Below are 11,714 nucleotides of genomic sequence, written 5' to 3'. Positions count from 1 at the left end.
ATTGGCCTTGTCATACTGCAGAGGTTGGAAACACAGCCTTGATGTCCGCAAGCCCAATCAGGTCCTTGCTGTGATTTGCCGGCGGAACTTCCTGGGGTGGGTCACGTTGCCCGGTGAGGGTAAGGTTTCCACTACTAGCACTGAGCTGGGAGCTGTAATTGGCAGCCCCGTCCCCTCTGGAGGAGAGGGTCGACGGTGTCTTGTGCGGGACGGTGGCCGACATTGTGATCCAGACGTTTTCGGTAATTTCTCCTTTACAAAATAAAAAATCAACAATACCTAGTGATTGTACTAATCAGTGTTGTCTTGTTTGATTGCATACCTTCTACAGGTGTCTTGAGGGACAGGAGGAGGCCGCGGCTATGGTTATCGAAGCCGAGTGCAGGCGCCTACTTCAGAACTTACGACACGAGGCTCGGGTGTAGGCTGTTCGAGACTACTACGTCTCGACTGGTATTAAGAGGTCCAAGACGAAGTGCTGCAGCAAGTTTCTGAGTAAGGAGAAGTATATGAAGGTAATTACCTATTCTTAAGGCCTTCTACTTAGTTTCCTTGATTTGATTCATACGCGTAGCGCTGAAATTTCTCTTGACTAACTTATGTGCCCCCGAGATGGTGTGCGAATAGGATGGACTATTGGGAGGAATTGGTGGATGAGTGGTGCTCTTCCTAATGGCTAGCCGTCCACAATAAGGCCAAGGATAAGCGTGACCAAATGGTTGGTGTGCCACACCATCAAGGGAGCCCCAACCTATATGAGTACGGGGATAACTGGGTATGTGGTTTGCTTCATGATTCATGCTATTTCTCATGCTAGCTTGAGCCCTTAACTAATATTTTGTTCCTCTCTTTTAGGCGCGATACACAAAGAAGGAGGTGCCAAGGGTGTTCGACCTCTATGCCATGGCCCATACTGCCCCGTACAGGAAGGCCAAGGCATTCTCTGAGTCTAACATCGATCATCCAGAGAGCTTCACCAACATCTCCTTGCACTACAAGCTCTTGAAGTACAGAGATGAGGGGAAGACGAGGAAAGGGGAGGACTTCAACCCGATCCAAAGTCCTTTTGATCCAGAGCTGGTGATGATATCTGGTGGTGGGAGGTCCCATGGCTCAATAGCCATTGGGGATGGACTGATACGTTGTCCTAGCACTCTCCCGGAGATCAAGAAGCGCTAGAAGAGCTCTGATCCTGAGATAAGGCCTCGTCCATGGCCAATGGAGCTTGCCATCGAGGCTAGGGCCTAGGATCTTCTGGTGGAGGCAAACAGGCAGGCGACAGAGAGGGAGAGGGACATGGAGGAGAGGACAACTAGGTTGTTGGAGGAGAGGAACTGGAACAACGCGTCTCACCGGGCCCTATACTAGCTCCTCGTGGTAAGTTTCTCCTGCATATTAGCCAAATCATGCACATAATGTTCGTTTCATTATTAACTAATATGACTGACTCGTGAAAACCAAATGTGCAGTCCGTGTGCCATACCAATGGTCATACCCCTCCACCAATGCCCCAAATTGCTTAGGCGACCACAGTGAGTTTCATTTGAATGGACATTAGTTACTAGTATTCACATTTGAGTTGCATCATGCTAACGAGACATTGCAAATTATCTTTGGTGCAGCATGCCTCCCGACAAGCATCGACTGATCCTTCTCCGTCTTCCACTGGCGCGACCGGTCCTTCACCTCCGTGATGATGGTAAGTTTTCTCAAGTGTTTTACTTAATAAATGCATACTTAGCTTAAGAAATGACCTATTTAGCTCCAAAATGACCTATACTTAGCTTATTTTCCACGAAAATGACATAATAACCTTACTTAGCTCCAAAATGACCTATTTTACCTAGGATAGCTAGAAAATGGAGTATACTTAGCATTTTTTTCCCTCCAAAATGACTTAATATGCTTAGTTAGCTAAAAAATGGCATAAATACCTAGGATAGTTCAGTAATGACCTATACTTAGCTTAGCTAGTTCATTTATGACATAATTAGCTTACTTAGGTAAAAAATGGCATAATAACTTTGGTTTAGCTCCAAACTGTCATATACTTCGCTTATTTTCCTCGAAAATGACATAATAGCCTTACTTATCTCCAAAATGACCGATTTTAACTAGGATAGCTATAAAATTATCTACACTTACCATTTTTCCTCAAAAATGACTTAATATGCTTAGTTAGCTCAAAAATGGCATAACTACCTACTTTAGCTCAATAATGACCAATACTTAGCTTATTTAGTTCATTTATGACATACTTAGCATACTTAGGTCAAAAATGGCATAATAATCTTGGTTACATAAAAAGTGACATATACTTAGCTTATTTTCCTCGAAACTTACATAATAACCTTACTTAGCTCGAAAATGACCTATTTACCTAGGTTAGCTTAAAAATGACCTACACTTAGCATTTTTCCCTCCAAAATGGCTTAATATGCTTAGTTAGCTAAAAATGGTATAATTACCTAGGTTACCTTAGTTAGAAGAAGATAAAGAAGAGGATAAAAAGAAATAGAAGAAAAATTCTTCTTCTTCTTCTTCTTTTTCTTTTACTAGTCTTCTTCTTCTAGTCTTCTTCTTCTTCTCCTTCTTCTTCTTCCTGTAGTCTTCTTCTTCTAAGTTTCTTCTTTACCAATTTGCAGATTTGCTTCAGATCACGGAAGCTTGCGTTGATGGAGTCTACTCTTCTCCTTGTCCTTCCTTTTTGTTTTGATTTTGTAGGATGTGAAAATTGCTACCTATATATGTATGGATGAAACCATTGCATATGGAATTTTTGCTTAATTGTTGGATATGTTGGCTATATATATGTTGGATATGGACTTTTGATTTGGTATATATGTGTTGGATGATCATCTCCATATGGCAGGGATATGTATGCTTATTGAAAGTATTTTGAAATGAATATATATATATATATATATATATATATATCTATGAAATTGACTGAATTTAAGAAAAACAGAATTAACAGGGGCAATACAGGCACTTTGCTGTCTGCTGGCAGACGAAAAAGAAGTTTGTCGTCTGCTAGCAGACGGCAAAGCTGCCATGTGGCAGCTACCTGTGAAATCTAGGGGCACCTGGGCTGGCCTATTTGGACAGTTTGCCATCTGCTCATAGACGGCAAAGAAGCAGAGGTCTTTGTCATCAAAGCACGTGCACACTTTGTAGTCTACTAGCAGACGGCAAAGACCTCTGCTTCTTTGCTGTCTGCCAGCAGACGACAAAGCATGCCATTAGCCACCTAACGGACCTAATCCTATCCCTCTGCCATCCAGGTCCTTTGCCGTCTGCTTGCTATGGATGGCTGACGACAAAATTCTTTGTCGTCCGCTTTATTAAAGCAGACGTCAAAGCAGCCCTTTGCCGTGGTTCATTCAGCCAGACGTGGGGCCGTCTGCTGGTTGACGGCAAAGGCCTTTGCCGTTCGCCAGGCATGCCTTTGCCATCAGCCATGGAGATGGCAAAGTGCCTGATTCCTGTAGTGATGCATGGTGGGGAAGATTTTAACTAATGCAAAGCATAGGTAATAAAGAAAATGTATGATCAAGACTTGCCTCAGTGACGATCTTCAAACTCTAACGACTCATAGTAACAAGCCTCGCACTCCGGGTAATCTACCGAAGCAAACAAATAAGCAATGCATCATACAAATAATAATACAACAACAAGTAAAACTAGTAAATAAACAATCAATATAACACACAGTGAAAACCAAAAACAAAACCAAAGAATTCACCAAAACTCTAAGCAATGTCCTCAAGCTACAAATAATTTTCTGTCACTAATAATTTTTTAACAGAATAAAAATGAAGTTTTTAATAAATTACAGAAAGAAAATCACATAGAAAATTTTATGCAAAAAGAAACACATTAAAATCATTTATAAAATTCCTATAATGCCCAAAACAAGTATTCTAGTAAGATAAAAGAAATAAATTAATAAAAATATATTTTAACTCAAATAAAATTGCTACTGCTAGGTTAACAGAAACTAAATAGAACTTGACAAAGGAACAAAATAAAACAATTAGAATTAAAAGCAATAGCACAAAAGCTATATATAAAACACTGAAACAGTACTGTTTTCCTGAAAACCTAATTTTAAGTAATCATAACACCAATTAATTCCTACTGATAAACAATATCACAAAGAACTAGTAGCAAAAAGAATCACAAAAAATAATATTCCTAGCTCAAGTTATAGCCAATCTAGTGATTTTCCAAATTAAAATTTTCAAACCTAGTGAAACTTGATATCTATAGAAACTACATAAAAATTCTAATCTAATGCAAAAATAATCAAATTAATATACTAAAAATCCTAGGAGATATGAATTTTCTAAGATTGACACTTTTCAGTTTTTAAAAACAGAAACGGAAAAAACAGAATGTGCACGTGCTACGTGGCGCAAGCCGATTAGCTATGGGGGGTGTTTGACAGGAGTACACCGGCGGATGGCCGAGATCTAGCAACTTCGGGTGCATACGTTTAATTAAAAGAAAACCGACCGGGCAGTTCGATCTAAACCAAGACTAAACCAAAAAATACACTGATCTAAAATAAAAAAACTAACCATACGCGGGATCTAATCTAGGCCATCTATTATTGATCGAACGGAGGTGGTTGTACCGGTGCCTTACAACGACAGTGGTGACAGCGGAGACGACGACGTGGTGTCAACCGTCGAGGTGGTGGCGGCTTCGGCGGTCCTTGGCATCGAGGAAGAAGACGAGGAGATGCGGTGGAGCTAGACGGAGTCGGTGGTGACGGTGGTGGCGGTCAGGGACGACGAACGACAACATGACAAAGCGGCGGAGCTCCGGGCGGTCTACGCGAACTCTGGTGGTCGGACGAGCTCGGGCTCGAGCTTGTGATGGATGAAAGAGGCCGAAACCTTGTCAAAAAAGTGTGTGCGGTCTAGAGCGTCACATTGACAGAAGAGGAGGCAGAGGGGGTGCTCACCAGCGACGGCAAACAATGATGAATAGCGACGATAGAGGCGGGATCGGGACGGTGAGGTCATGCCCTATGGGGGGTGGGGGGGGGGGGGTTGGTCGGGGTTTTTGAAGGGGATCGAGAGAGGAGGGGTGAGGGTATTTATAGGACAAGTTTCTTGGGGAGGAGGTCGACTCGGCTAGGGTATTGGGAGATTGAGGGCGCGGCCGCCGTCGGGTGCTCGCGAGATTTGGGCGCAGGGTTTTTGGAGGTGGAAGACAAGGTGCGGGCCCCATCGGTCGGTGGAATCGGGGGGGGGGGTGCCGAGTGGGTCGGGGGCCGACTCATAGGGGCGGGGGTTTCAGGCGCGGGGTAGGTTGCGGTGGTGGTGGGCCATGAGAGTGGGCCGGCTGGCCTGACGCCTGGCTGGTATCGGCTAAGGATTCCCCTTTTTTTGAATTTTGACAGAAAAGAAAAACAAGAAAATAGATAACAATAAAATATATTTATATAGACAATATATATCAAAATGATCAGAAAAATAAATCCTAAATGGTGAACTATTTTTCAAAGGCAAAAAACAAACTTTATAAAAATCATTTTTTTGAAAATTCCAAATAAAATCAAATTTGAATTCAAATACTTTTGGCATTATTTTCTTCTGACTTTTGGGGTGTCATGTTACCCCCTCTCATACTCTTTGATAAAAGTATCTGTCAGAAATTTTGGAAATGGAATTTCAGATGCCAATTTGAACTGGACTCAATATTAAAAAATGATACCAAAGTGCCTTTGAAAAATTCAAATGTCACCTCAATTCATTCAAAATGCCTAGATGCTTAGCTAGTATTGCAAAACATTCCAAATTGGTAATTCGGGATGTTACAAACCTACCCACCTTAAGATGAATCTCGCCCTCGAGATTCGGGTTGGCTAGCAAATAGGTGCGGGTGGTCTCGACGGAGGTCTTCTTCTTGTTCCCAGGTGGCTTCCTTCTCGGAGTGATGGCTCCACGGAACCTTGCAAAACTTGATGATTTTGCCGTAGGTAACTCTATTCGCAGTCTCAAGAATCCTGACTGGTTTCTCCTCATAAGTCAGATCGCTGTCAAGCTGTATGGCCTCTAGGGGACTGTGTCTCTCAAAGGAATATCGACCATCTCAGCATGGCATTTCTTCAGCTGGGAAACGTGAAAGACATCGTGAACTCCTGACAATCCTTCAGTAATTCTAGCTTGTACGCAACTTCTCCTCTGTGTTAAAGAATTTTGTATGGGCCTATAAACCTAGGTGCTAACTTTCCTTTAACACCAAACCTCTTGATTTCTCGAAGTGGAGACACACGAAGATATGCTCGGTCTCCTACTTCGTACGTTACCTCCTTGCGTTTACTGTCGGCATAACTCTCCTGTCTCGACTGAGCTATCTTGAGTCTCTCACGAATCAATTTGACCTTCTCTTCGGAATCTCTGATAAGATCAGGACCAAATTTTTTTTGGTCTCCAACATCATCCCACAAAAATGGTGTTCTGCACCTCCTTCTGTATAAAGCCTCGAAAGGGGCCATCTTGAAGCTCGTCCGATAGTTGTTGTTGTATGAGAACTCCGCATAGGGTAAATTATCATCCCAGCTAGCTCCATAGTCTAGTGCACAAGATCTCATCATGTCTTCCAAAATCTGATTGACTCTCTCGGTTCATCCATCTATCCGCGGATGAAAAGTTGTACTAAACTCCAGCCTCGTACCCAAAGTTTCGTGTAACTGATTCCAAAACTTTGAGGTAAATTATATTCCTCTATCTGACACGATACTCCTCAGAACTCCATGCAGACATACAATCCTCGTCACGTATATCTTGGCTAACTTAGCACTCATATATGTGGTCTTCACGGGAATGAGGTGAGATACCTTGGTGAAGCGATCAACCACTACCTAGATAGAATCATAACCTGAACGAGTCCCAGGTAATCCTGTGATAAAATCCATCCCAAGTTTTTCCCATTTCCACTCAGGTATTGGCAAAGGTTGCAGTAACCCTGCTGGCATCTGATGTTCTGCCTTTACTCCCTGACAAACATCGCGTACTGCTATATACTCGGCAATATCCTTCTTCATACCCGTCCACCAGAAACTTCCCTTCAAGTCGAGATACATCTTGGTGTTGCATGAGTGTATCGAGTACGGTGAATCATGGGCCTCTTGCAGAATTTACTTCCTGACCTCTGGATCATTGGGCACATAGATACGATCTTCAAACCATATAGTTCCGTGTTCATCCTCACAAAAACCTTTAGCTTTTCCTTTACTCATCCTTTTCTTTATCTCTGCAATTACCTTGTCTGTCTTCTGAGCTTCTTTGATTCTTTCGGTCAGAGTGGACTAAATATCAAGGGTGGCAACATATCCTCTCGTAACTATCCCCAAGCGGAGATCCCTGATATCATCAGCAAACTCCTAGGGTAATCCTCCTGCTATGAGGGTGTTCACATAGCTATTCTTGCTCAAGGAATCTGCTAAAATATTTGCTTTCCATAGGTGATAGTCAATCTCAGGTCATAATCCTTGATCAACTCTAGCCATCTCCTCTATCGGAGGTTCAACTCCTTCTGCATGAAAATGTACTTCAAGCTCTTCTGATCCGTGTAAACATCACAACTGCTTCCAACAAGGAAATGTCTCCGGGTCTTGAGGGCATGCACTACTGCTGCTAACTCCAAATCATGTGTAGCAGAATTCATCTCGTGAGGTCGTAGCTGTCTGGAGGTATAAGCTACAACCTTTCCTTCCTGCATGAGCACTCCTCCGAGTCCTTGATGAGAAGCGTCACAATACACCTAGTAATCCTTGCGTACGTCTGGCAAAATTAGCACTGGGATGTAACCAAATGTTTCTTCAGCTCCTGAAAACTAGCTTCACAATCCTCGATCCAAATTTACCTAGTTTCCTTCTTCAATAGCTCAGTCATAGCCTTAGAAATCTTGGAGAAATTCTCAATAAATCTCCGATAATATCCTCCAAGTCCGAAAAAACTGCGGATCTCCTTGACTGAGGTGGGTGACTTCCATTTGGTGACTGATACGTCTCCATAGTATCTACTTTTCCAAACACTTTTGCTCCCTTTTGGACTTTAATTTGCATGATTTGAATGAAACTAACCCGGACTGACGTTGTTTTCAGCAGAACTACCATGGTGTTGTTTTTGTGCAGAAATAAAAGTTCTCGGAATTGGACGAAACTTTTGGGAGATTTTTATGGAACAAATAAAAATATTGGAGCCAATACCCACTAGAGGGGGCCACCCTGTGCCCATAAGGAACGGGGGTGGGCCTACCCCCAGGTACACCCTGGTGGGTGGTGGGGCCCTCGTGGCTCCGTTGATCCTAATCTAGATACTATAAATTCCTATTTCCAGAGAAAAAAATAAGAGAGGAAGTTTCATCGCGTTTGACGATACGAAGCCACCGCCACCTCCTATCCTTCGTCGGGAGGCTAGATCTGGAGTTCGTTCTGGGCTCTGGAGAGGGGGATCTTCCATCTTCTTCATCATCAACAATCCCCCATCACCAATTTCATGATGCTCACTGTCGGGAGTGAGTAATTCCTTCATAGGCTTTCTGTACGGTGATGGGTTGGATGAGATTCATGAAAGTGCGTTATATCGACCAGAGGGGGGGTGGTGGTGAATAGGCGATTTTTACAATTTCGTCACTTAGGAAATACAACTTCAGGAATTTGCTAAATGATGAACTATAAGCAGCAGAATAAGTACTCAGGTGCATGCATAACAAGACAGTAGCATAGTCATCATGATGAAATGAAACATACACAGAGCAAAGGTAGCGTGTAAATAGGATAAGCAGGCAAAAGACAACATGACTGAAGAAATAGTTTTGAAAGAATTGAGAAAGCCTTCAGTCAAAGTCTTCAAATAGTAACGATCAATTTCATCAACACATAAGTGAGGAAATGAAAGGGTTAAGGAAATATAACCAGTAGCTCGATGAAGACAGTGACTTGGTAGACCAGTCCAAGTGTTGTCATAGTTGTATGCTGGTTGGAGCGTCCTGGTATTTAAAATGAAGGACACACAATCCCAGGACACACAGTCCTTACCGTATTCTCCTTGAGCCAAGGTCACATAGACTTCGCCCAATCACTCATGGTAAGTCTTCAAGGTGACTTCCAAACCTTCACAGACTCGGTCACCCAGCGATCCACAATTCCTCTTGGATGCTCTAGACCATGATGCCTAACCATCTGGAAGATGCACAATCTTCAAAGATAACAATCGTCGGTTCCATAGAGTTACAATCTCTTCAGTGACGCTCAATCACTTTGGATTTTAGGTGTTGGGCTTTTGGGTTTTTCCTCACTGATGATTTTCTCTCAAAGTCCTCGGAGGATGGGATGCTCTAAATGACAATTGTTAGTTTCTCTCGGAGCAGCCAACCAGCTAGTGGTTGAGGGGGCGGCTATTTATAGCCGGGGAGCAACCCAACATGATAAGACATAAATGCCCCCAATGATATGACCGTTAGGTGGATAAGATATTTGGGATAGCTGGCCGTAGTACAACAACTGTTAGAAATTTGAGCTCTCAAATTCCTCAGGGCTATCATGTTCATCACTTGTAGGCAATCCGCACTAGAGAATTCCTAACTCCTCAGTCAGAACAAATTCCTCAAAGACCAGAAGATCTTTGTCTATGAGATTTCCAAAGGCTTCATTCAAAGGATTGGGTAGGTGTAGGCTTTGAGATGAGCATCACTTGTAAATTTTTCCTTAATTAGTATTACCTCGATCCCCTTTAACTGTAGGGTGTTTCCTATGACTCAAGAAAGGAAAATGAAACTACGAAAACAAAAGTCTTCACGCTTCATAGTCCTTGCATCAATATCAATATATTCAAGGTCACACCAATTTCCTCATTTTCAAAGTCTCCAAGAAAACCAAAGTCTTCAACTGAAGACATTCATTTTGAGGGGTCGACTTTCTTCAAATATATCAAACTCCTCATAGACTTATTAGACCTGTGTACACTCACAAACACATTAGTCCCTTAACCTATAAGTCTTCAATACACCAAAAATCACTAAGGGGCACTAGATGCACTTACAATCTCCCCCCTTTTTGGTGATTGATGACAAATAGGTTAAGTTTTCATGGGGACAAACATATGAAGTGTAAATACTGATATTGAGGAATTTGATTGCAAGATATAGAAGAACTCCCCCTGAAGATGTGCATATTTGAGGATTTTGCTTTGGATTCCAAATGCACATTGAGAATAAAACCATGGAGATCTCCCCCTATATCTTGTAATCCATACACGCATTTAACATATAGTATGAAGAATTTGAAATGCATGGTGGAAAATGGTGTCTGATGAAATTCAACATGTGTGCATTAAGTTACTTGAGGAAATAAGCATGCAGATATCAGTTCAAAAGTATCAGACCGCCATCGGACTTAAGTTTACAACTCAACCAACAAACACTTCAGAAGAGCGAGAGTTGTAACTTAACGAAAAACAACCCATATATAGAGACCCGGTTGAGGACTAACTCAAATTTCTCCCCCTTTGTCATCGAATGACCAAAAGGGACGAAAAATGAGGAATAACGCCCCTGAAGAATATCATCATGAGGTTGATTGAGGAGCACCAACATTGTTGGGGTTGTTTGTTGTAGTAAGGTCTCCCGCAGTGTCGTCGAGATTCTCAGCTTCATCCGTCTCACGCAATGAAGAATATGAACTTGTGACCAACTCAGGAACTTTGACCTTCTTGAATTTCTTTGAGGGAGGATTTGACGACTCAAAGTTCTGTTGAAAGTTCATCTGCTTGAGGTCTTCATCACTGTAAAGATGAGAAAGTATTGACCAAGTGTGATTGAAGATTTCATGCATATAATAATGATTCTTCTTCCAAGTGTTCTGCGTGATGGTCATGTTTTGAAGAATTGAGCCAAATTGACGCTTGACCCACTTGTGATTGTGATCGACCTTCTAGTGAAGACTTAGAAGAAGCTCACGATCAGTCATCACTAGTCGGGCAGTGGCTTGAGGATTTCGCTCATGGGCTCTAGCAGCGGAATCTTGAGTTGTAGAGTCATCATTGGTGGAATTAGATGCAGCCTTATGAAACTGACCAACCAATGGACGAGTGCCTTCATCAATAACAACAGCTTTGCCTTTTTCATCAACTGAGGAAATTGTCCTTTTGAGGACTTAAATAGGAGGCAAAAAGCCGAGGTGATTCTGAAAGTCAAACTTGTATGGAATTTAAGACCTATTTATGATGAATTTCATTATCCAAGGAGCATAAGGCTTCAATTCGAATGGAGACATCGTAACATTGGCCAAAGTGCTCATGAAGAAATCATGATAGTTAATGGGAATACCATGAATGATATTGAACATCAGATTCTTCATGATGCCAATAACTTCTTCTTCTTCTTCTTCAGATTTGTAGCCTTTGATTGGCCTGAGGGTTTTGGTCAAGATGCGGTAGATGGTTCTGGACACATAGAGAAAATCCTTCACTAGGAAGGTGGTTCTTGGAGCTTGGCCAGGCTGCAAAGGGTTCATCAACACTTGCATGAGATGATTTTTAAGTTTAGGTTCTGCATAGATCAGTCTTGCGCCTTCTGCAGGAGGACTAACTAGGATGGCATGGAGCAATTCAGAGGCTAGAACTTTATAGTGAGTGTTTTCAGTCATCTAGTCCAGAACCAATGAATTGATATCAACAACATTTCTAGTGAGGTGA

Source organism: Triticum aestivum, chromosome 7A, assembly GCF_018294505.1.
Source record: "Triticum aestivum cultivar Chinese Spring chromosome 7A, IWGSC CS RefSeq v2.1, whole genome shotgun sequence".
In the NCBI taxonomy this organism is placed as follows: domain Eukaryota; kingdom Viridiplantae; phylum Streptophyta; class Magnoliopsida; order Poales; family Poaceae; genus Triticum; species Triticum aestivum.
The sequence above is the reverse complement of the archived record's forward strand: the minus strand, read 5'-3'. Positions refer to the sequence as shown.